The 26718-nt window shown below is 44.7% G+C and overlaps 1 long non-coding RNA gene across 1 annotated transcript; it reads right to left on the bottom strand.

Moving 5' to 3' along the window:
- Positions 1 to 813: 813 nt before the first annotated feature.
- On the bottom strand, positions 814 to 26289 carry LOC137640713 (uncharacterized). Its single transcript, XR_011044457.1, has 3 exons — positions 26226 to 26289; positions 3622 to 3749; positions 814 to 941 (listed from the first exon to the last, which is right to left on the bottom strand). It is a non-coding gene; the product is annotated as an uncharacterized lncRNA (long non-coding RNA).
- Positions 26290 to 26718: the final 429 nt, after the last annotated feature.

Below are 26718 nucleotides of genomic sequence, written 5' to 3' on the forward strand. Positions count from 1 at the left end.
TGAGCAAAGACCTTTTGAGGAACAGAACAGAAATCAAAGCACTACCAAAAGAAGCATTTTAAGACAATATAGGGTTGCTTTTTTCAAATTATGGGATCAGTATATCAATGCAGAAATAAAATCATCTCAAATTAAATTTGCCATTGAATTTTAAGTATTTTTGAAATTTTCTTTTAAATAGTTAGTTCAACTATAACTTCTTATTTCTGAATATATGTGAATAGTATAAAACATACTTCTGTGTCCATTTGGACTAAGCATCTTACCGCCTAAAGGTTCCTGGGGCTTAAACTTCATATGATCTAGAGTTGTGATGGCCTAATAAATTCACAACCAAAAATAATATGGGCTTATTGTCCAAAACTCCCCTATGAAGGTGCTGTTGCTTAATCCCAAAAGAAACTGGTAGCCTACTAATTACACTGGGCTCATTGCTCCATTTAACCTTACAATGATACGTTACACATTAGGATAACTAGGAATGAAAATGTCCCTTTTTCATACCTTTCAGAACTTTTCCATTGATCTAAAGTGAGTGTGTACTCAGCAAAAGCAAACTATTATAAGACACCAAAGTAAGATAAAGTTCCAGCAGTGATGGTAAACAAAAATGAGGACCATACTAGCAACACATTTCTTACCCAAGTAGCCAAAGACAAAACTGGCTTGAATCGGTCAGGCAGGTAGGTGGCCCATCCTCACCTACCCATTGTTCCTACAGTAACTACCTTGTCAGACTGAATTACCGTTAACAATGCAAAAATTCTTTTTTTACTATATTTGGTAAAAGAAAATACATCAAGTTAAACTCACCTGTAGAAATATCATGTCTTCCTCATTTACCACAAAATGTTTCTCAATTTTCAGTGTTCAACCATCAAAAAAACTTGGTTTCTCACCAATCTCTTGTAGTAACGTTAATCACAGAAGGGACCTTGTATCTGAAAACAAGAGAGAAGTTCATTAGTTAGGCAAATCTTTTGAAACAGTATAGATAAATACATTCAAGTAAAATGACAAATTCGTAGGTAATTTGTATTTTTCCTAACTATACAAACCTTAGGGTAATCACTTTTGGTATAGCTGAAATGACAAGCCATTAGAATTTCAATGAGGGGGGGGGTAGCAAGCTAATGTTTGTCTTCCCCAGCCAGCCTTTCTTTCCTGTTACTATGTGATTCAGTGGTTCCTGAATGATAAGAAAGAAGTACACTACAACCATAAATTTTCTGATATGACAACTAAAGAATATCTCTGTTTACAAGCATTCACAGGTATTCCGCCTTCTACTGGTGCAGGAAATAAATTTAATGTGAATTCTATCTGAAAAAGTACCAGCTCAGTTAAGAGGGAAAAGGATTTGTCTTCCAACCCCAGGGGGACTTCTTGAAAACCAACAGGAGAGGACTGGAGAAGTGGTCATTCATAGACTTCCAACATGAGAATGAAAGATCGTTCCACCTGCAAACACGTGCATACGAAATCTGGAAGGTAGGAGTGGAATGAATTTGGATAGAAGAAAGGGTAGGGGAGGGAGAGCTAAACCAGAGTACATCCTATGACGTTGCTAATGAAAAAAACCCTTTGACAAATGATAACATGGACTGTCTACACCAGTGCTACTCATAAGCTTCTCACTCCAAATACCCTTCTTTGGTAAGCCTGAAGTGGAGAACAGATATTTGGAGCAAAGCTGACCTATTCTGGAGGAAGAAACAACTAGTGGTATTTTGCTGTATTTTGTCTGCTAGACGACAAAGTTTTCTCTATTAGTGCCAGCGACTTGAGAAATACTGCGGTGGAGGAAAGCGTCCCAACACAGGCCTCCATTTACACTAAAAGAAAAAAGCATTGATCTACTCGGTACCACTATCGTTGAAATAACAATAATAATATGAATGTATCCAAAAATATACCTGTCTGCCTCACTCAATACACTGCCAATCAAGTTAGACCCTGACAGACTTGAAAATGCACTATGCAAACCTGTCTACAAGATTGGTTATCCAGTGAAAAGTGAAAGAATTTCTTTCACACAAGCATGTGGAATTTTATCTGGACGTCCATAGTTGAAGCCCATCGTTAAAGTTCAATACCTTGATCTGACAACACATTGATCGACTAGACTTGGCTACAGTTCATGTGCATTGTTTTTTTGATACACTAAAGCTTTTGGCAAAATCCTTTGGGAGGCAAGACCAATACAGAATGGCTAAACAGAAAAGAATACTGTATTAGCATTCACTCTATCGAAATTCTCCCTAAAATTTCTAACTCTAGGCCCTGTGGAAGGTTCCAGAACTAGTGGAATTCTGAAATGCCCTATTTCAGCCACAGCACTCAGGGATTGTGGGCAAGGTGGTTTCCTGTTCTAGTCCTTGTACTTATAAAATTCACAGGACTCTTACAAACAGCCGGTGATGCTGGGATTCTCTTACTCTGTAGAAATGCAACCTTGGCCAGGTCGTACAGGTTATGAGACCCCTAAGTCTCTAATTCCACATTAGATAATGTTTGATAGCCCATATTAATTGCCTTTGTCTTCTGCGAGCAGAGGCTGGGATGAATCCCTTTCTTCGGCGACTCCACAGTGACAGGGATGTAAAAAGACAGAAGACAGTTATTCATGGACTGTAAGGTTATGGGAGGTAGGCCTAAGATTGTCCCCTTCCCCTACCTAGGGGGTCTTGGTTGTTTCAGTCATAAATCATTTAGGCTGTAACATATGCACCATATCCATGTACCCTTTTCCAGAACAGAGGAGCAATGAAGTAAAGTGCCACAGATGAGCAAAGATCTTTTGAGGAACAGAACAGAAATCAAAGCACTACCAAAAGAAGCATTTTAAGACAATATAGGGTTGCTTTTTTCAATTTATGGGATCAGTATATCAATGCAGAAATAAAATCATCACAAATTAAATTTGCCATTGAATTTTAAGTATTTTTGAAATTTTCTTTTAAATAGTTAGTTCAACTATAACTTCTTATTTCTGAATATATGTGAATAGTATAAAACATACTTCTGTGTCCATTTGGACTAAGCACCTTACCGCCTAAAGGTTCCTGGGGCTTAAACTTCATATGATCTAGAGTTGTGATGGCCTAACAAATTCACAACCAAAAATAATATGGGTTTATTGTCCAAAACTCCCCCTATGAAGGTGCTGTTGCTTAATCCCAAAAGAAACTAGTCACCTGCCTCTGATATACCAGGGGCACTTATTACACCGGGCTCATTGCTCCATTTAACCTTACAATGATACGTTACACATTAGGATAACTAGGAATGAAAATGTCCCTTTTTCATACCTTTCAGAACTCTTCCATTGATCTAAAGTGAGTGTGTACTCAGCAAAAGCAAACTATTATAAGACACCAAAGTAAGATAAAGTTCCAGCAGTGATAGTAAACAAAAATGAGGACCATACTAGCAACACATTTCTTACCCAAGTAGTCAAAGACAAAACTGGCTTGAATCGGTCAGGCAGGTAGGTGGCCCATCCTCACCTACCCATTGTTCCTACAGTAACTACCTTGTCAGACTGAATTACCGTTAACGATGCAAAAATTCTTTTTTTTACTATATTTGGTAAACGAAAATACATCAAGTTAAACTCACCTGTAGAAATATCATGTCTTCCTCATTTACCATAAAATGTTTCTATATTTTCAGTGTTCAACCATCAAAAAAACTTGGTTTCTCACCAATCTCTTGTAGTAACATTAATCACAGAAAGGATCTTGTATCTGAAAACAAGAGAGAAGTTCATTAGTTAGGCAAATCTTTTGAAACAGTATAGATAAATACATTCAAGTAAAATGACAAATTCGTAGGTATTTTGTATTTTTCCTAACTATACAAACCTTAGCTATTTAATATGGGTAATTACTATCGGCGTAGCTGAAATGACGAGCCATTAGAATTTTAACGAGGGTTTGTTACCCCACCGCTAGTTTGCGGGGTGGGGGTGGGGGTGGGGGGGGTGGGGGGTGGGTGGGGGGGGGGGTTAGCTCGGTAAACCCTCCCCTCACACACACCTGTGCTGGACTCACTTTGCTTAGAGGTAGGACTTCACGGGGGATAGGGCTGGCGGGCAAGTTTGATTAAATAGCTAAGGTTTGTATAGTTAGGAAAAATACAAATTTGTCATTTGTTCCGTAACTGAAATACAAACCACACTATTCAATATGGGTAACTCACCCCTTAGGAAGGGTGGTAAGTCCCGGCCAGTACTGGCTTTTGGCTTTGCCCGGGGACTCAGTATCTGAGTGTGCCAGCAGTCAACAATAAGGTGTCCCTGCACCTCGCTGGGCAAGGGCTGCGGCCTACGTAAGCTGTGTGTGAAGGTTTGAAGAGTGACTCGTCCTAGGAAGTTGACCTGTAGTCCTTTAGATGGAAATTTTAGGCTAGGACTCTCCCAATACCACCTCGTCAGGGTATGGGGACGTGACAGTATTACAGTAGCTTAATTCTAGGAACACAAGGAGACATGGTTTACTTGCAGTGGTTCGAGGTCAGCTGTGCAGAGAACCCAGGATACTGCTTTCCTCAAGAGAGGGGAGGATGAAGAAAAGAATAAGGGCCAGACAAACCTTTTCATTCATGTAGACTAAAACCGGGTAATAATGCCCTCAACCTTCTGCTACTTGTCCATTAAGGAGCCTGAGGTTTAGACTAGCTGTTGTGCAGCCACCACAGGGGCGATAGAGAACGTATCGAGCCTCCTGTGGGTCACGTTTTGCAGGTAGTGGGCTGTGAAGGTCGTCTGACATTTCCAAACCCCTGCTTGTAGAACCTGCGTCACTGAGAAGTTCTTTTTGAAGGCCAGGGACGTAGCTACGCCCGACATCATGTGCTCAAGGGCGACGTGACGGAGGAGGGTCAGGATTCAGGGACAGATGGATTACCTTACGAATCCATGCTGATATAGTATTCTTGGTAACCCTCCTCTTTGTTCTCCCAGTGCTCACAAACAATGCCTGCACTTGGGGACGAACTGCAGCCGTTCTTTTGAGATATAGCCTCAGACTCCTTACTGGGCACAGTAGGAGATGGTCTGGGTCATCTGTTACAGAACGAAGACTCGAAATCTGGAAAGAGTCAAACCGAGGGTCCGGCACTCCCGGATTCTGAGTCTTAGCAACAAACTCAGGGACAAATCTGAACGTTACCTCCCCCCCATCCCCTTGAATGGGCGATGTCATACGAGAGACCATGAAGTTCACTGACTCACTTGGTCGAGGCCAAAACTAGTAGGAACACCGTCTTCCAAGTTAGGTGGCGATCTGAAGCCTGGCGTAATGGTTCGTAGGGAGGTCTCTTAAGAGACCTGAGAACTCGAACCACGTTCCATGGAGGAGGTCTCACTTCCGACTGAGGGCAGGTAAGTTCATAACTTCGTATGAGTAAGGAAAGTTCCAGCGAAGTAGAAATGTCCACTCCTTTGAGCCTGAAGGCTAGACTTAAGGCGCATTTCCTCTCGCAAATACACGAAGAACTCCGCTATTGCTGGAATAGTGGCATCGAGTGGAGAGATACCCCTTCCACGACACCAACCACAGAAAACTCGCCACTTTGCCTGGTAGACCCCTGCGGATGACCTTCACAGGTGTCCAGACATCCTGTTCGCAACCTGTTGCGAAAATCTTCTCTCTGCGAGGAGATGCTGGATAGTCTCCAGGCGTGAAGTCGAGGCGAAGCTACGGCTTTGTGAAAGATGTTGGCGTGTGGTTGTTTGAGTAACTCGTGTCGTGGAGGGAGTTCTCTCGGTAGTTCCGTTAGAAGTTGCAAAAGGTCTGGAAACCATTCCGCATGATGCCATAGCGGAGCTATAAGGGTCATCGAGAGATTGACCGATATTCTGGTCTTGTTGAATACCCTCCACATCAGACAGAATGAGGGAAAGGCGTATACGTCAATGTTGTCCCACCGAAGTTGGAAGGCATCTTGCCAGAGTGCCTTGGGATCCGGGACTGGGGAGCAGTGCAGCGGGAACTTGAAGTTCAGCGCTGTAGCGAACAGATCCACAGTCGGGGAACCCCACAAAGTCAGGACTTTGTTGCCTACTAGATGATCCAAAGACCACACGGTACTCACTATCTGAGACGCTCTGCTCAGACTGTCGGCGAGCACATTCCTCTTGCCTGGAATGAAGCGAGCCGAGTGGAATCGAGTGGACTTCAGTCCATCTCAGTATCTCTACTGCGAGATGGGATAGCTGCTCTGAAAAGGTACCTCCCTGCTTGTTGATGTAAGCCCCTACTGTGGTGTTGTCGCTCATCACCACCACAGAGTGACCCGCCAGGTAAAGTTGGAACTGTTGAAGGGCTAGGAATACGGCCTTCTTTTCTAGCAGATTTATATGGAGGCACTTTTCTGATTCTGACTACAGTCCTGAGGTCCTGTGGTGCAGAACGTGGGGCCCCCACCCTTTCTTTGAGGCATCCGAAAACAGCATCAAATCCGGGGGGAGGACGAGAAGATCCACTCCCCTTCGTAGGTTCTTGTCTGTCACCCACCACTGAAGATCCGTCCATTCCGCAGGACCCATAGGGATCATGACGTCCAGGGAATCGTGACCTTGATTCCACCGGGACTTGAGTTGCCATTGCAGAGATCTCATTCTGAGGCGACCGTTGGGAACTAGACGGGCCAAGGATGAGAGGTGACCGAGGAGACGTAACCACGATTAGGCTGGGAGCTCTTCTCGTCTGAGGAAAGGACTCGCGACTCTCCTCAGCCTTGCTATCCTGTCGTCCGATGGGAAGGCTTTGTGGAGATTGGTGTCTATGATCATACCTAGATATACCAGTCTTTGAGTAGGAAGCAGAGAAGACTTCTCGAGATTTACCATGATCCCCAGATCTTGGCAAAGTCCCAGAAGTTTGTCTCGGTGTCGAAAAAGGCCTGACTCCGAGTCTACTAGGATCAGCCAGTCTTCCAGATAACGGAGGAGACGGATGCCGATCCTGTGTGCCCACGACGATATTAGGGTGAACACACTGGTGAAAACCTGAGGTGCTGTGGAGAGACCGAAACACAGCACCTTGAACTGGTAGATCTTGTTGTCTAGGCTGAATCTTAAGTACTTCCTTGAAGACAGATGGATTGGGATCTGGAAGTACTGTACACGTCCTTCAGGTCCAGTGTACACATGAAGTCTTGCGGTCTCACTGCAAGTCTGACCGTGTCTGCCGTCTCCATGCTGAACAGGGTCTGCTTGACAAACCTGTTCAGAGCCGAGAGGTCAATGACTGGTCTCCAGCCTCCAGACGCCTTCTTTACAAGAAAGAGTCGACTGAAGCAGCCTGGGGACCCGTCGAGGACCTCTTGGAGAGCGCCCTTCTTCAACATTGTCTCGATTTCTGCCCGAAGGGCTTGCCCCTTGCCGATCCCATGGCAAGGGAGCTCAACGACACTGGATTCGATGTCAGGGGAGGTAGTGATGTTGTGAACGGGATGCGATATCCTTGACTGATTATGGAAATCGTCCAGGAATCGGCCCCAAGTTGCTGCCACCTGTTTGCGCAACTTTGTAGGCATCCCCCCACTGGTGGACATACAGGGGGACTGCCAATCCTAGCGTTTGCGACCTCGGCCGCTCCCTCTAGGATTTTTTCCTCCCCTGGAGGACTTCATGCCTTTCTTGTCCTTGACAGGAAAGGGCTTCGACACCGTTGTCTTCGCTGCAGCTGCCGGTTTCGTGGTCTTGGTAGGACGTGGTTGCTGGGTTGCTGGAGGTTTATAGGGCTTTGATGTTAAAGTCATGTAGGAGAGAGTCCTGGTTGGACTTCCTCCACCTCTCAGTCGCCTGCTCCAAGTCCTTAGGCTCAAACAAATTGTTCCCCAAGATGGAAGAATGTCTGAGCCTGCTGATCTCGGTGCTGGGGACCTTCTGGTGGAATCTCTCAGACACCTCATCTCGACGCTTCAAGATGGTATTAGCCCACAAGTTCGAGACTTGGTGGGCTAGAAACTCGATGGTATGAGTGCCTGAAAGTAGAAAGGTCTCCATGGCCTTCCTGGTACTCTCTTTGGACAAGTCCTCAGATCGTAACAGGATGCCCAGAGACCCTAGCCAGATGTCCAGCCACGAAGTTGCCTACATGGCACACTTTGCCACCTTCTCCTGGCTAAGGATCTCCATAGCCAAGAACGACACTTGCCGGTTGGAGTCTCTCTCTAGAGGGACTCCCCTGGTAAGCTCTTCCAAAGAGTGGTGTAAGGGAAGAGCTAAACAAGTCTTCTCCATGACGTCAAAGTACCTCCTCTGATGGACACGAGGAGGTGGGAGGAGTTTGTTACCGGTGCTGGATCGGCTGGAGGAGGCAAGCTCGGAGAGCTGGCCTTCGACCTTATCTCTGGCACTCTTAACCCCTTGGGACCAGGGCAAAGCCGCGCTGGCCTTAGAGGGTTTTTGAGTACCAAATACTCGGTCCAAGACCGTGTCCTTGCCCTCACGAGGGGGAATCTCTGGGTCTGCGAACCCATTGAGATTCCTCATAAGGGTCAGAACCTGCCAGAACGCATGCTCTGACTCCTGTAGCTCTCCTCCTGAAGGGCTGGCAGCGAAGCCTCCTGTCCCCAAAGGCTCTTCTTGGGGGGACTCGTGGACGTTCTCCGAGGGCTTGGCTGGCTCTGGTCTAATCCTTGAGGATGACTTCGGTAAAGTCTTGGAGTCCTTCGACTCCCTCCTGGGAGGGATGCAGGACTCCAACAGTGATGGTGGGAGGCTCTTCTCTACACCTACCCGAGAAGACTTCTCTGCGCGAGGTGGGGTTTCCCTCATTGGTGCGATGGGGGAACACCTCACGTGACTCCAGAGGACGGGAAATCTTCGTCCAAAGGGGAGGGAGAGAAAGTCTGGGGGGGGGGGGGGAGGAGGCCTTCCTCAAAGACTTCCGAGGAGTCAGCTTCGCCCTTGGAGAAGTCACCACGTCAGCTACTCCTTTCTTCCTCTTCAGGGGAGTCGAAGCTGCCACTGATTTGTGGCCCAGCTCAGAGAGAACAGGCTTAAAAGCCTGCATGACCGCTCTGACAAGGGACCCAAACCAGGGCTGCCGACTGACAGCTGCGCTGTCAGATATTTCCTCTGGAGGGAAGGGGATCGTTCGATCCCTAGGAGTTACCAAAGTATGGTCTGCCTGAAAGGAAGGAGGAGGAAAGTCCCTGGACCTATCCGGAGTTCTCCCTCCCTCCGGCGAGCGCTCTGTTCTGTGCTTGGGGGGGGGGGGGCCTATGACCTGGTCGCACGGCGTCCTGCAGCCTCGCGCCATAGAATTTTGCCTGGATTGCGCGCTAGGGCGATGGCGAGGCGCGCATTCCGATGATTGCAGAGGGAGCACAGCAGGCTGAATAAGCGCTCGCAAGAGATATATCCCTTGCGCGTGGGCGCACATGAGGGCGTACATCTGGAAGAATAGGTGGGCGCAGAGGGCGCGCGTGGGCACACATGTGAAGGATGGCAAGCAGGCGGGGTCTGATGGCGTGCTGGAGAGCGCTGGCGAGCAGAGGAAGAGGTTATCTTCCCCTTTGCGCCCAGATCAGAAGATCGTGGGCGCGCAGTGGCGCGCTGGCGAACAGGTGAGCGTTGGCGCGCTATAACAGGAACCACAGCAGCTGGAGAGCGCTTGTGCGCAATTGCGCGCAGGGGATACCTGGCGCGTAAGGGACTTAGACACATTGTGTGGAAGTCCCTTGTGCCCCGAAGGGACCGTTGCCCGTTTGAAAACAGGGTGAGTAGGCGCCCACAGCGCATCAGCGGCCAGAAACGGCGACAGCAGGTCAGCAGGTCTGGCGGGTGGAAGGTCGGCGTGTCCTTTGCAAGGACAACCTTCCACCGAAGGAGAACGCAAACGATCTGCAGAGAGGTCCAGGGATGTAGCTGGTAGAGTCGGCGAATGACGGCGAGATTCCTCTGCATCGGACTACGGCGATGAAGAACCGAAGAGGTGCCTCCTAACACCCTTGTGAGGTGAAGGAAGGCCTCTACGGCGAAGAGGAAGGCGGGCTTTACGCCTTATACGCACTCTGGGGGCAGTGGGGTCATCAGGCTGACCATCAGCAGTCCTCCGAAGAGGAGTTTCTGAGAGTGAACTCCCCCGAGGGGGAGAATCACCGGCAGGAGAGACCGTTGGACTTAGTTCCTCCCTCGAAAGATGTCCGGAGGGGGGAACTAAGCCTTCAGCTACATCAGCAACATCAGGAGCAGAGGTTTGATACAACTCATCAGAAGCCTCTGCCACAACAACGTCGACGATAGACAGAGGATCAACCTCTGCTGAAGTTGGCGATTGTTTGACAGCTGCCCCCAATCTGATCATGTCAAACAAGACTTCCTTGGAGGGCGAAGCCTCAAGCCCCAAGGAAGCCCAAAGCTGCAACAAGTCATCAAAATCATTATTAGTCACATTTACATTTACATCTAAATTTAAATCCTCCCCCGGAGGATGAGCTACCTCGCTATGGGAGGTAACTCCCACTCCCAAACCCCGCGATCAGTCAACAGAACTGCGGCTTACGCTACCACTCGACAGTTTCTTGGAAGAAACCGATCGAGTGGGAGCTTCAGAGGAGGTTTGGGGCACGGAAGAAGAGCCCTTGGGATTTTCTCCTTTCAAAGAAATCTTCAAAGGAGAAATATCCCGCCTGGACTTCTTCCGGTGCCGGGAAAACCTCTCCCACTGGGAGGTAGACCACTCCCTGCACTCACCACATACATTACTCTTATCACACCACTGACCCCTACAGTAAGGACACAAGGTGTGGAGGTCACTTATGCATCGCTGAGGCCAACTTCACACACACACTATCAAAGAAAAAGCAAACAAAAGATTAGTAATGGCTGTCAGAGAAGGCGAGGGTGACAGCGGACACGTCCGACTACCACCCGAGCCAAGAACAAAGTGAGCTCAGCATAGGTGTGGGGGGGGGGGCAAGCTACCGTCCCGACACCCTGCTAACTAGCGGTGGGGTAGTAAACCCTCGTTGAAATTCTAAAGGCTCGTCATTTCAGCTACGCCGAAAGTAATTACCCATATTAAATAGCATGGTTTGTATTTCAGTTACGGAACAAATGATATCTTCATAATAAAATAAATTTTTGAACATACTTACCCTCTGGTTATATAAGAATGGCTATAGTCCCTGGACGCTCCAGCAGAAATTCAAAAACTCGTGACAATCGCAGATATGCCAGGTGTACACTAGCGCCCTGGCGGTAGACAGGCCAAACTATTCCAACCAATTCAGACCTTCCATGGCCCTTGGTCTCTAGAGGGGAGGAGGGTGGGATCATAACTTATAAAACCAGCGGGTATGTTAAAAAATGTTATTTTCATTAGTAAAATAAATTTTTGAATATACTTACCCGATAATCATGTAGCTGTCAACTCCGTTGCCCGACAGAATTCTACGGGAGGGATACGCCAGCTATCACTATACTAGAAGGGGGTGTACTCACAAGCGCCACCTGTGGCCAGGTACTACAGTACTTGTTGTTGACGCCACCTCACTTTTTCCTCGGTCCACTGGTTCTCTATGGGGAGGAAGGGTGGGTCAATTAAATCATGATTATCGGGTAAGTATATTCAAAAATTTATTTTACTAATGAAAATAACATTTTTCAATATTAAACTTACCCGATAATCATGTAGCTGATTCACACCCAGGGGGGTGGGTGAAAAACCAGTGTACAAGACTAAAGGATAGCTAAGTATCCCGTATTTCATATAATCAGTTATCCACAATAACAATGAAATAATAAGTACCTGGTAAGGAAGTCGACTTGAACCGTTACTCTGCCTTTACTAAGATCGTCTTCCTTACTGAGCACAGCGTTCCTCTTGGAAGGCTGAATCAACTCAAAGGTGCTAAAGTATACAGGGCTGCAACCCATACTAAAGGACCTCATCACAACCTTTAACCTTGGCGCTTCTCAAGAAAGAATTGACCACCCGCCAAATCAACAAGGATGTGGAAGGCTTCTTAGCCGACCGTACAACCCATAAAAAGTATTCAAGAGAAAGGTTAAAAGGTTATGGGATTATGGGAATGTAGTGGCTGAGCCCTCGCCTACTACTGCATTCGTTGCTACGAATGGTCCCAGGGTGTAGCAGTACTCGTAAAGAGACTGGACATCTTTGAGATAGAATGATGCGAACACTGACTTGCTTCTCCAATAGGTTGCATCCATAACACTCTGCAGAGAATGGCTCTGTTTGAAGGCCACTGAAGTAGCCACAGCTCCCACTTCATGTGTCCTTACCTTCAGCAAAGCAAGGTCTTCTTCCTTCAGATGAGAATGTGTTTCTCTAATCAGAAGCCTGAATAGTAAGAAACTGAGTTCTTAGAACTTGGAAAAGAAGGTTTCTTGATAGCACACTATAAGGCTTCTGATTGTCCTTGTAAAGGTTAAGACCTTTTTAGATAGTACCTAAGAGCTCTAACTGGGCAAAGAACTCTCTCCAGTTCATTCCCCACCAAGTTGGACAGGCTTGGGATCTCGAACGACTTAGGCCAAGGACGTGAAGGAAGCTTGTTTAGCAAAAACCGAGCTGCAAGGAACATGTAGCCGTTTCAGATGTGAAAACAATGATCCTGCTGAAGGCGTGGATCTCACTTACTCTTTTAGCTGTTGTCAAGCACACGAGGAAAAGAGTTTTTAATGTGAGGTCCTAAAAAGAGGCTGATTGGAGAGGTTCAAATCTTGATGACATAAGGAACCTTAGGACAACGTCTAGATTCCAGCCTGGAGTGGACAACCGACGTTCCTTTGAGGTCTCAAAAGACCTAGGGAGGTCCTGTAGATCTTTGTTGGTGGAAAGATCCAAGCCTCTGTGGCGGAAAACCGCTGCCAACATACTTCTGTAACCCTTGATCGTAGGAGCTGAAAGGGATCTTACTTTCCTTAGATATAACAGGAAGTCAGCAATCTGGGTTACAGTGGTACTGGTTGAGGAAACTGCATTGGTCTTGTACCAGCTACGGAAGACTTCCCCTTGAGACTGATAGATTCTGAGAGTGGATGTTCTCCTTGCTTTGGCAATCGCTCTGGCTGCCTCCTTCGAAAAGCCCCTAGCTCTTGAGAGTCTTTCGAAAGTCTGAAGGCAGTCAGACGAAGAGCGTGGAGGTTCGGGTGTACCTTCTTTACGTGAGGTAGACGTAGAAGGTTCACTCCTAGAGGAAGAGTCCTGGGAATGTCGACCAGCCATTGCAGTACCTCTAAGAACCATTCTCTCGCGGGCCAGAGCGGAGCCAACCAACGTCAGCCGTGTCCCTTTGCGAGAGGAGAACTTCTGAAGTACCCTGTTGACAATCTTGAACGGCGGGAATGCATACAGGTCGAGATGGAACCAATCCAGCAGAAAAGCATCCACGTGAACTGCTGCTGGGTCTGGAATCGGAGAACAATACAATAGGAGTCTCTAGGTTATCGAGGTAGCGAACAGATCTATGGTTGGCTGACCCCACAGGGCCCAAAGTCTGCTGCAAACATTCTTGTGAAGGGTCCACTCTGTGGGGATGACCTGACCCTTCCGGCTGAGGTGATCTGCCATGACATTCATACCGCCCTGAATGAACCTCGTTACCAGCATGAGCTTTCGATCTTTAGACCAGATGAGGAGGTCCCTTGCGATCTAGAACAACTTCACGAAAGAGTCCCTCCCTGCTTGAAGGTGTAAGCCAGGGCTGTGGTGTTGTCAGAGTCCACCTCCACCACTTTGTTAAGCTGGAGGGACTTGAAGTTCATCAAGGCCAGAAGAACCGCCAACAACTCCTGCAATTGATGTGAAGTGTCCTTTGCTCCTGATTCCATGTTCTCGATCATTCCTGTCCGTCCAAAGTCGCACCCCAGCCCGTGTCTGATGTGTCCGAGAGGAGACGGCGGTCGGGTTTCTGAACAGCCAAAGGTAGACTTCCTTGAGAAGAAAGCTGTTCTTACACCACGCGAGAGAAGACCTCCTCTCTTCGGAAACAGGAACTGAGACCGTCTCTAGCGTCATGTCCTTTATCCAGTGAGCAGCTAGATGATACTGAAGGGGGGGGAGGTGGATTCTCCCTAACACGATGAACAGGGCCAGCGATGAAAGTGTCCCTGTTAGACTCATCCACTACCTGACTGAGCATCGGTTCCTTCTCAGCATGCTCTGGATGCATTCTAGGGCTTGGAAGATCCTTGGGGCCGACGGAAAAGCCCGAAAAGCTCGACTCTGAAGATCCATACCCAGGGAGACAATGGTTTGGGATGGGATGAGCTGAGACTCCTCAAAATTGACCAGGAGGCCCAGTTCCTTGGTCAGATCCATAGTCCATCTGAGAATCTCCAGACAGCGACGACTTGTGGGAGCTCTTAAAAGCCAGTCGTCTGACGGAGCCGGACACAAGATCATGGTACTGCTGCACAGTCTGTGAACTGTCAACCATGAGGAAGCGAGGAAGTACAGTGACAACCCGAAGCTGTCTAGACTGTCTGGGTCGTACAGACAACTCCTTATCGGGTTGCTGAGGTTGCCGCACTGCGTCACAACAAGTCACTTCTGCTGGTTGTTGAACGTCTTCCCAGTGACACACTGACTCCGTAAACAAAAAATCCTTTAACAAGGACTAAGCTTGGACTGCATGTCTTGCAACACAGCTCAAGGTCTAAGGGAGCAGGTGTGGTAACAGACGGGGTTAGTGACTGAAGTGGAACCATTACCTTCCCTGGAAGCATGTTATGCTTAAATAAAAGTCCAAAGGAGGCTACGCAGCTAAAGGCTCCTCTCCAAATGACAGAGTCCTCAAGGGAATATCAGAAGGAGGGAGAAAAGCACTTTCTCATCTACAGGGACCATATCCGAGAAAAGTTAAGTTCTCTCAGTGAGGGTTTCAATGGTGCAAAAGCAGCAGACTAGAAGGCAACATTATGAAACTGCTTGACAGTCTAGTGAGTAGGCAACAACCAAAGATGTATGACTGAAAAGCATGCGGTAAGGTATGCAGAGCATGTTGTATGCAGAGCATGCTGTATGCAGAGCATGCTGTATGTAGAGCATGTTGTATGCAGAGCATGCTGTATGCAGAGCATGTTGTATGCAGAGCATGCTGAATGCAGAGCATGCTGTATGCAGAACATGTTGTATGCAGAGCATGCTGTATGTAGAGCATGTTGTATGCAGAGCATGCTGAATGCAGAGCATGCTGTATGCAGAGCATGCTGTATGCAGAGCATGCTGTATGCAGAGCATGCTGTATGTAGAGCATGCTGTAAGGTAAGCAGAGCGTGTTGCATGGCGTTAAACATTTCTCAGAAATTCCATGACCAGTGCTAGAGTGCTTCATGCATGCTTGCATGGGGTTTTAATATCAACATAATATTTACCTTACATTCATAACTCATGATTCATTTTTGTTTTGAAGATATTTTTGCCATATTCTGCGATATTGTTAAAAATATATTGCAAGGAATACATATATATTTTCATATAAGTAAGACAAATAACCTCCATTATCATAATGTTTGTGTAGGCATACTGCAAGTTATGAAAGTAATGAGGTGTTATTATTGTCATTTGTTATTTCTCAAGTTGAGGAGAAAGTAGCAGATGCATGCGTTGAGGTGGCTGACTCATAGCATGAGGTTGCTGCCTCAACAGTTGCGCTTGCTGTAAGGTTGATGGATGCGCAGTAGCAGGTTCCTGAGGAACGAGTTGAAGTTCCCGAGGTGTGAGCTGCGAGCGTTCAGGAAGTGGTTGCGCAGAACGCAGTAATTGTCTCGCGAGTTGAGGTTCCTGAGGCGCAAGGCTAAGGTGTTGAGGTTCTCGCCTTGAGGAGGGTTGAGGTCGCTGCAGCGAGAGCTGAGGAGCCTGCCTCATGGATGGGAGAGGTTGTTGTACCTCAAGAGAGTGTTGCCTCACTGGTGGAACCGCAAGTGGAAGCGGAGGAAGTAAGGTAAAAGCTTCCTGTTCCCATTGCTGAGGTTGCCTTAAGGAAGGCGGAGGTAGCTGCACACCGCTGGAAACTGGCAACTCAGTACATGGTAAGGTATCCTGAGGAGCCTCAACATCGTACGCCTGGCAGACAGGACTGCGGTCAGGCGGAGCGATCGCAGGAGAAGGTGTAACCTTCTCCGCCTGACACTCACGCATCAGGACCGCAAGTTGTGACTGCATGGACTGCAGTAGAGTCAACTTGGGGTCGGCAGACACTAAGGTCTGCTGAGGCGAAGCCTTAACAGAAGAGATCTGTTGCGGCAGCACCTTACTCCTTTTAGGAGGTGTGCAGTCACCTGATGACTGAGGAGAGTCAGAGCTAACCCAATGACTGCATCCGGGTTGTTGAACTCTAACTTCGTACGTCTGGCATAGGTCTGGACTTTACGTTTAAGAGGTCTTGAGACCTGAGACCAGCGTTTTCTCCCCGAAATTTCTTCTGCAGACGAGCAAATTAAGGGCTCAATCGTCTGCGGGTGGGAGTGACGGTCTCTGAAAGACACGCCCGCAACCACCAAGGATACTTCTGTGCGCCGATCAAGGCCTGCCGAACCCTTTTGCCCTTCGACATTGCTTCTCCCCTGGGCTTGGGAGCTTGCAAGAGGTCCCGGACTGGGAGGACGACTGGCGCGCACAGAAGTACCCTCACGCACAACACTGACATACTTTGCGCTAATCACTTATCACTTTGATTTCTGTTTGCACTTATTTCACTGAACTCGAAACTTTAAGTGGTTTGTACCTGAAACACGCAATTCTATCCTTTCTCAAAAGTTAGTAATTGCGAAAACAGAATTACAATGTAACAGAAACATCTAATGAAAGATAAATAATTCAGTGGCTGGAAAGAGACTAAACACTAGATCAAATAAACTACGTTTAAAATCTCTCACCGCATAAAGCTTGAGAACAAGAAAAAACTCTAGAAACGTTTACCTTCTTCCCCTAAAGAGACTAGGGAGAAGAGCAAAAACGATAACAACGTTACTCGCTTGAACGAAACTTTTATCCTCCTCTTTCTCCCTCCGTCTCTATCTTTCTCTCTCTCTCTCTCTCTCTCTCTCTCTTGACTTAGAACCTGAGAGAAGAGCCCAATCATATATATCGTTAAAACATATTATTGTTAAAGGAAAAAACTGAAATATTTCCCAATTTATTAGAATTAAAACCATTAAGTTAAGAAAGAATGAACAAAACGCTAGACACGGTTACTCTTACTGCAACGTGACACCGTGAAAATTCTCTCTCTATCGTGACGATAGAGCGCAAGTTGAACGTTCTGAACGTCAACAACTGCAGAGACAAAACAAAACGTTAGTTCAACTTTGAAAACAGTATGAGACTATCAAAGAAATTCTTTCAAAAACATTAAAATAGCAAAATATGTTAACAGGAAAAACCGAAATGACGGGCTCAATGTTAATTAACTTCGGTACCAAGAAAAGACCGCCTACTATTAGGAAAGGTCGAATATAAACAAATATAAAAATTAATTTTAATAAGTTTATAATAAAAGGAAGTTAATCGAAGAGGCCTATAAAAGGCGGAGAGATATAAAATAAATCTATAACTTTTGTTAAGCAAAATTAAGAAAGAGAGTCTATACTCTCTTAGACACCAACACTTCCGTCTAAGGGAAGGGTCGGCCATTAAAAGGTGAAAGAGAGTTCATACTCTCTTCGTCACCATAATTAAATTAATTCCAAAAGCTAACTAAGCTAATATAGAAGTTTCTAGTATAGCGAATAGCTGCAAATTTTAGAGAAATACTTCACCAAACCGTGAACAATACTCCAAAATCATAAGCGTATCCAAGAACGTCTTGCCGGAAGCACGACAGAGGAAAAAGTGAGGTGGCGTCAACAACAAGTACTGTAGTACCTGGCCACAGGTGGCGCTTGTGAGTACACCCCCTTCTAGTATAGTGATAGCTGGCGTATCCCTCCCGTATAATTCTGTCGGGCAACGGAGTTGACAGCTACATGATTATCGGGTAAGTTTAATATTGAAAAATTTATTTTATTATGAAAATATCATTTTTAAACATAAAACTGAAGATCTCTAGAAGCTGTCAAACGGTGCAATAACCTATAACTTGACAGGACCTCAACTAACACCCTTGTTTCGGGCACTCTTCAGGAACAAAATGACCACCTGACTAAATCAAAGATTGCAGAAGATTGTCGACCAATCTTTACGTACAATCATAAAAACATATATAAGAGTTCCAAGAGGAGAACAGGGGTACTGGGGAATTAGGGAAATGTAGTGGTGGATGTTTCACATACTGTACTACTGCACTCGTTGTTACGAATGATCCCAAAGTGTAGCAGTCCTTACAAAAAGACTGGATACAGTATAAGTAATGCAAGGCGAATACAGGATTACCCCTTCAAAAGGCTGTATGCACGATGCTTTGCAGAGAACAGTTTTGTTTAAAAGTTACAGAAGTTCACACAGCTCTAACTTAGTGAGTCTTTACTCTTTCGACAGCTTAAGATCTGCCTCACCACAGTGTGAGTGAGCCTTTCCAATAAAAGTCTATAAGAAATGATAGGACGTTTTAGACATAGGTAGCGCAGGCTTCCTGACTGCACACAAAAGAGCCTCTAAATAGTCTCTTAACTCCTTTAGTCCTGTCTTGATAAAACTTCATCGTTTTAACCGGACAAAAACTCTTCTCAACTTTTCACAAACCATATCCGAGAGAATAGGGATCTCGAAAGCTTTAAGCCATAGATGAGGACGACGTTTGCTTATGACCAAGAATCCAAGTTGCAAGGAGCATATGGCTTATCCGTTTCTGAAGCCCATGTTCTTGGTAAAAGAGTGAACTTCACTGACTCTCAGCTGTTGCCAGACTTACTAAGTAAAGTCTTCAAAGTCAGATCTTGAAAAAGAAGCCGAGTGTAAAGGCTCGAATCTGTCACCATCTTAAAACAACCTCTAAATTCCAGCCTGGCGAATCTTGCCGACACTTCTTAGTCATCTCAAACGATCTGAGAAGATCTAGAAGGTCTTTATTTGATAGATTCAATTTCCTGTGTCTGAAGACAGCTGCCAGCATACTCCTGTACCTCTTGATGGTCGAGGAGGAAAAAATGTTCTTTCTTCTAAGGTCTAAGAAATAGGCCACTTGTGTTTTAGAGTTACTAAATGAAGAGACTGATTTAGCTCTACACCACTCCCTAAAACCTCGTATTTGGGCTGCAAAACCTTGAGGTAAAAGTCCTTTGTACAAGCGATAGCCTCAGCTGCCTCCTTCGAACAACCCTCTAGATCTTAAAGGTTTTCCAAAATACTGAAGGCAGCCAAACCTAAAGCTTGATGGTTTAAAATAAGACATTCGCGATTCTGACGCAGGGAAACGGTCCGATGGCATGCGTCCAGCATGCTGCATATGTTCAACATGCCATGAGGGAGAGTCAAGATCTATACCGCCTCCCGAAACTCATACAGATCGGTCGCAAGGAACCGATATCGAAGCTAGGCTTGTTGAAAAGTAGCATCAACAACGTCAACCTCATGCTGTGAGGTTAAGACCTAATCACGTGTAACCAGCGAGTGTTCAACATACTTTGGGTCAAAAGCTTGACGCGAAGGAGCGTTAGCTGCGTGGCCAGAGAGTCGCGAAGGAGAGACAACAATCTGCCTATACTGCTGTGAGAAAAAGACTTGACTGTATGCGTCTAGCATGCGACCAGATTGCAGCATGCGTTTGCATTACCGTAAGGTGTCAGCGTGCTGTATGCGTTCACCTTGCCGTGGGGATACAGCGCGCTGTCTGCGTCCCGCCTATTGCAAATCTACAGCGTGTCGCGAGGAGGCGACAGTATCGCGTCCAGTCAGTGGCGCAAAGAAGCAACTGTTTGTCTATCATGACGCGGGGAAAAAACCTGACTGACCTTATCCAGCATATTTCCAGGCTGACACATGCGTCTAGGTTGCAGTGGGATTTCAGATTGATCAGTTTGCCGAGAACTGTCCGCGTGTAGCATGCGTCCGCATGAGCGGTAGTCGCATGTCCTGCAGAACGCGAAGGTGAGACAACTTGTTGAAAGGATCAATTTTGACTGTTAAGAGTCCAGCATACGACTAGACTGGCATCTGCGACTGCGTGAGGGAGAGACCAGACTGGCATCTGCGTCTGTGTGAGGGGGAGACCAGACTGGCGTCTGCGTCTGCTGTAAGGGAGACCAGACTGCCACATGCGTGCGCCCTAACGCTTTCCGTAACGCGAGCTGATCACTGAGAGGAAGCATTGCTGAGTATCGTAGAACTACGCTGTCTGATACTATCGGAAGACCGTTTTCTTGGTCTATGGCTGTCCTTAGATTCTTTTGGGTGAAATTTTTTCCGCCCGAGAATCGTAAGCGTCAGAAAGAGATGAAATTGACCTCTTTAGCTCAGACATAACATACACTTGCGGGACACTGTGTGCGTTAACTCAAGCGTGAGCGATCATCAACCGTAGTCCCGTGACTGACCTGGGAAAGTCTTTATGACATTTCCAGGGTGCCTTGTACGCGACCTGAACGTACCTAATGCTGCAAGATATCATCAACAGTAGTCGATGGATCCCAGAGGAAAGTACTAGACATTCCCCCAATCTGGGGGAGGAGAAGAAGCGTGAACAGAAGTAAACTGAGCACCTTTTCCCCCGATGAACTACGTGTCTTACGCAATTTTTGGTGCTGACACGTCGCCTTCTTCCGAAAAGAAAACTTCTGGCGAACATCAGTTACTGCAGGATAGGTTATTAGGAAACATACGACTCATGAAAGGTCTTGGACGTACTGGTTGGAGTCAACCAAGTCTAGGTTTTGCATCCTTCCACGAGGACGAACTCTTTCTTCCCGGAAAGTGCGTAAGATTCCAGAGGAACAGTTAGGTTTGTATGCAATTTGTCTGACTTCGGCCTCTCTCGTGGAAGAAAACATGCTCGATTGCTTCCAGCTTAAGCATCGCGACACGCCTGCTGCGAGGGTAAGCCCTGTTCCAATGCGTTCATGAAGAGTAACTTCCCAGTCTAGCAGAAAGGGAAAACGTAAAACGCCATCCTCGTCAGGGAACTGCGTCCTATTACGCAGAAAAATGTCACAAGATCTGTGATGCCATAGCGATGATGAACTGATCACTTCAAAACATTTAAATTTCGCTCTGCTTAAGAGATTACATCACATGGTTGAGACGTCATAGTTCGTCAATCGAAGGAGAAGAAAACACCTTTACTTCGTCCTTCCAAAGCAGAGCGAACGTCTTGGAATGCATCGACAGGATCGCTCGGTGTAACATGTTTAGCGCACAAGGTCCGCGATATGCCTTAGCCTTCCGACATTCCTTCTCCCAGGGGTTGGGAAGTAAGGAAGAGGTGTCGGGCTAGAAGTAAGACGGACACGAACGAACACATCCTCCAGTGCACTGTGCTATGTTTACGAGCCACTGAACTATTGTGTTTTTAACTATATTACATTAAATCACAAAAGATCTGCCCGTTGTGGGAGATATACCCTTATGCTCTATTCTCATAAAGGCCTTAATGCACTTTCTGCTGTTGCAGCTGCAGGCGCTGCTGCACCAACCTCTACAGTTAGGTTCGTTATGCTGCATTGAGGACACGTTATTGCACTGGCCTATCAGCACTGTTACTCGTCTGAGCACGATTTAATGTTAATCTATCAATTTTCTTATTTCCTCACTGAGCCATCTTTCCCTATTGGAGTCCTTTGGGTTAAAGCATCTTGATTTCTCAACTAGGGTTGTAGCATGGCTAGTAATAATAAAATAAACAGACACACCTTCGACACCTAACGAAAAACTCTGAAGTCGAAACGAGGAGCAGCAAGTACAAAATAAAAGGGAAACTTCAGAAAAACTCTCATGAGTCACTCCCTTCCTCCTACAAGTCTCTATCCTACGTAGAGAAGTCTTGATTCCTAGGAGTCAATTCCTTAGGATTCCGAATTCTGACCTCAATGCTTAAAGGTTTTAAATTCAAGCTCTCCCAACCAAGAATTAGCCCAGCAGGCCTTGGTCCGAGAACATAATATCTTCCTAGTTAAGATTTATTTCTTAATATAACGCCCGACGCAACAATGTTCCAACGCTAGATGTTCATAGTCATGTAGACATCAAAGTCAATTTTCATGGGTAGCGTAGCGTCTGACTGACGCTGCCGCTCCGTCCCGCTACAACGTCTGACGCTGACGCTCCGCCCCGCTACTGCGTCTGACTGACGCTGCTGTCTATCATGCCACTTGGTGGCATGCTCTGCTGCCTGGCGATCGTCGGCGCGCCTGGACAGACTGACACTCGGTGCTATGAGCGGTCGGTTGACGTAGAGAAGCAGGTACTCGAAGCGATGCATCACCCTTCTCCCGCCGTTGAACATTGCGGCTGGTAGGCCGCCTGTGCGACAACGAGTCATCAACGGAATAGGCAGGTCGCCTGTGCGACACCGCGTCAAAATCGGAATCGTGACACCCAACCGCACTGCGAACGGCAGGCTGATAAGACCGCATAAACAAAGATAGTTGCTGTTTCATGTCTAACAGCAAAGACCATTTAGGATCAATGAAACAGCAAAGACCAATTAGGATCAATCTTAGGTGACACGCGTGCAGCATTTTTGAACACAAATCCGCCTTCTCCGTCGATTCCATAGCGCTCCCCACTTTCGGGAGACAAGCACCCTTCTGGTGGAAGCGGTGGCACCACAACCGCGCTATATGAATCGTAACACACGAAGAATGATTCTAATTTTGTTTTCAGCTTCGCGCCTGATGCGCGTCCTCGCTTTATGTTAGAAAACACTTTTACCTCACTTTACCTATAGCGAGGGTGAGCGTTCTGGGGATCGACAGAAAACGCTCGAGGGGACTTCTGTTCGGGTCTTACATGACGGTAAACGCCGCTCGACTTAACTTCTCCCCTAGGTCCGGGAGCTTGAAAGAGGTCTAAGGCTAGGATAACGACAGGTCCGAACAGAAGCACCCTCCACTGAATTGAATAAAGTTCACTGCACTAATTTAGCACTAAAAATTTGCATTTTACTCTTTGGTAAAAATGATATTTTCACAATTGTTTAAAAACCAAAGTATACACGCTATCAAACAAAATGACCCCCGTAGAGAGAGACTTATTATTCTGTCAATGGTTTGAATGGGAATGCAAAAGTCACTGAATCCCATATAAATGCAACAAAATATTAAATAAAAAATTTTACCGTAATAGATATAAGAAAAGAATATATCTATAAATCAAAACAAACCCTTATATTAAGGGGTTCCAATAAAAGGCGAATTATCAACCGGGTAAGAATTGGAACATCTACAATTATTATACAAACAATTTTAGTATTCCAAAAACCAACAAGTAAACAACGATACACAGAATCGTGAGCTACATCGATTGTCAAGAATACTACGTCGTATATACGTTAACTGAACCGTAACTTCCTTTAATCTTTGACCAAAGAAAAATACTGAAAGGACCAATTAATTGCAAAATATGTTCCTTTTATCTACTATAACTTGAAAACTTGAGTTTGTAAGAAGGATGTACTATTCATAAAAATCGATACAAAGAGAAATCGTAATATCGTAACGACAGACTGAAAACTGTGTAGCATAAATAAACTGAATGCTAGTTACTCTTTGAAAACAGATCGAAGATTATCCAAAGAAAACCTATTAAAAGGACAAAAATTTTCTTAAAATAACAAAATCCTTTAAATTATAACTTAATACTTCGTAAGAAAGTATTCACTTATCATTCTTTGTAAAAGGCAAGTCAGACTTTTAGCTTACATCATAAGGCTGTGACGTCATCATTGGGTGAGATGTTTACATATCGCCCTTATGCTTTCGTTGGCTTCAAAATAGGTTGAAAAAATTTCTAATCCCACCTTTTAAGTTATAAACACGTGATCACAGATCAAACAAACAAATAAGCGAATGCCAGAACCCGAAAAACAGGAGTACATCACCAAAATACTGCTAAAATCCAGGTTAATCACAAGTGAATTCCAATACTTGTTGCCCGCGAGAGCGGCAGAGAAGGTCTGAATTGGTTGGAATAGTTTGGCCTGTCTACCGCCAGGGCGCTAGTGTACACCTGGCATATCTGCGATTGCCACAAGTATTTGAATTTCTACCCGAGTGTCCAGGGACTATAGCCATTCTTATATAACCAGAGGGTAAGTTTTATGTTTAAAAACAAATATTACAGAATATTTATTTTTGCATGCAATTTCCAATCTTTACTGCAGTCTTAAGTAGATTGTATTGCACGTAATGCTCTTCAAATATTTCGTGCTACATAGTCTATTTATACTTAGATAATATAGTTTAGAAGATATTGATGGAAATTTTTCTTCTCTTACAAGTGAATCCTATTAAATCAACTAGTAATATCTTGTGTCCCATTCCAGTCATTGTTGTTGGTGCAAACCATTATTTTTCAATTTCTCAACTCCGTAAATGGAACAACTATCGTAGATTCCGAGTAAAAGATAGTGTTTACAGGTATGGATACTATAAAAACAAGTGTATCACACCATGTACAAATGATAGATTAGCATAAATCACACCAAAACCAGCGGGAAAAATACATAGCTCAAGTGTGTCATCAGAAACATGGGGTTTGGTTGGGGAGACCCGAAGTAAGACTACGATGTATCACATTTAAACCACACCCACCTAACCTAACCTAATGTTCTAGGTGGCCGTAGTCACTGATTGGAGTCATCAACCTTGTAACTTACCAATTACTCTATCAGTGATGCTATATAACATAATAAACCTTATACACAACTTATGTACATCACACATACCTTAAATATCATAAATGGATTGTATTCCCACTAAAGCACTTATCATACACGTAGCAGCCAGTGAGTGAATAAAGGGGACCTTACTGTTACATAAAAAAAACCGAGACTTGTAGTATAGAACTTTTTGAAGTTTCATTTAGTTCAAAAGGTCAGTTATTAAATGTCACACAAGATTAAAAGGTCGTAAACCATGACGACAATAATATAGGCACAATGTTTTATTTGGTTCAAAAGGTCAGTTAGTAAATCTGTCACAAAGATTAAAAGGTCCTAAAACAATATGGCAATAGCATAGGCACAATTGTTCACCATTGATTTATAAAGCAGTTAAATTTGAGTCAAGTTCTTTTCACATTCATATCCCTATAAATGCTAGTTATTTTCCTTTGCCCTCCAAATTTAGAACAAAACATGCTTAAGCAGTCAAAAGTTTATGATTCATCATGAGAAAATCCAGTTTTAACAAGATACTCAACAATAATAGAGTTACCAATACCAAGTTTCATGTGAATCTTTTGTCATTTGAGTATGGGTATAGTTTCGACGGATCAAGCTGAATAATTCTTTATACTGAAAAATTTAGCAATGTAAAGTAAAGTTTTGATAAGAGTTTCAGTATGTTTTGAACAGGAATTTGTTAAGTAATAGGGTAAGTTAGGGTATACCTCCATAACTTGATTCTATCTATAGCATTGCAAGTCACATTAGGAGGAGGCAGTGTCTTAATCAGGCTAGGTAAGGATCCAGCATACTAGGTTAGGTTAGGTTAATTTAGTTAAGTGGTAAAGGTAGGGATAGGCAGTGAATCTTGTTTAAACATACGAGACAGCTCCAGTTTTGCTTTCTATAATAGGGAGCATTGTAGTAATGCCATGAAAGGTTACCTAAAGTTTCAAGTATAAACCATAATTTTGTTTGTAGTATATAATGCTGTAGGCTATAGATTATGGAATGTCATGTCAGGATGCACCAACCCAAATTGATCCAACCCAGGTAAGACAATAAGACATGCTATGTCAGCTTAATAATGCTAAAACATACAGGCAATTATGGTACCTTAAATAGTGGTCTGCGTAGCTGGTGTTTACAGCAAATGTAATTCTTGATAAAAGGAAAACCAAGTTATTGACGAAACTTATTAAACCATAGACTTCCAAATTGTTTCAAAGGTCTTAAGCTTATTAATAATAATTTACATTATACATTAGACTTGGACTTGCTTAGTACATAATATTTGGACCTAGCCAAGTAACGCCATTGATGGAATGTCTTTGCCTATAACTGCTGTTACTGCCAACTCAAAACGGACTAGGCCTACCTACATAGCAAACTACAGATAATTTATACTTTTTAATTTGAAAATAACACTGAAGAAACTTTAATATACCTGACCTGGTATATAAATTAACGGTACTAACCTTTGGAAAACTGTGGAATGCGTAAAACCCGGAAATTTCGAAAACAAAGAGAAGCAAATGTCAGGTTTGTCTTCCTCCAACAACAACAGTTAGTGTAATGACAAACCCGAGCGCGGAAGAATACATTTGGCGGTAATACTGAAATATGGAAACTCTTTTATTTTTATCAAATCATTATCTGTGTGTGTTTCTTTTGAATACCACGATATAACGATAGGAAAACGATACATTAAATGCACACTTAATTCAGCTGGTGTCACGATAAGACGATTAAAAGGTATAAATATTATGAACTACTTTTCTGACTTTTATTCCAGACTTGATTCCAATTTTTATGCAAAAAAGGGGGCCCTCATACACATGCAGATTACACACACATGATGTATATATATATATATATATATATATATATATATTTCTACCTGCCCATTGAAGATAAAAATATTGTAAATACCTGTCAATATCGATGTAAAAAGAAACAGTAACAATGCAA

The sequence above is a fragment of the Palaemon carinicauda genome, chromosome 5 (assembly GCF_036898095.1).
Source record: "Palaemon carinicauda isolate YSFRI2023 chromosome 5, ASM3689809v2, whole genome shotgun sequence".
Lineage (NCBI taxonomy): Eukaryota > Metazoa > Arthropoda > Malacostraca > Decapoda > Palaemonidae > Palaemon > Palaemon carinicauda.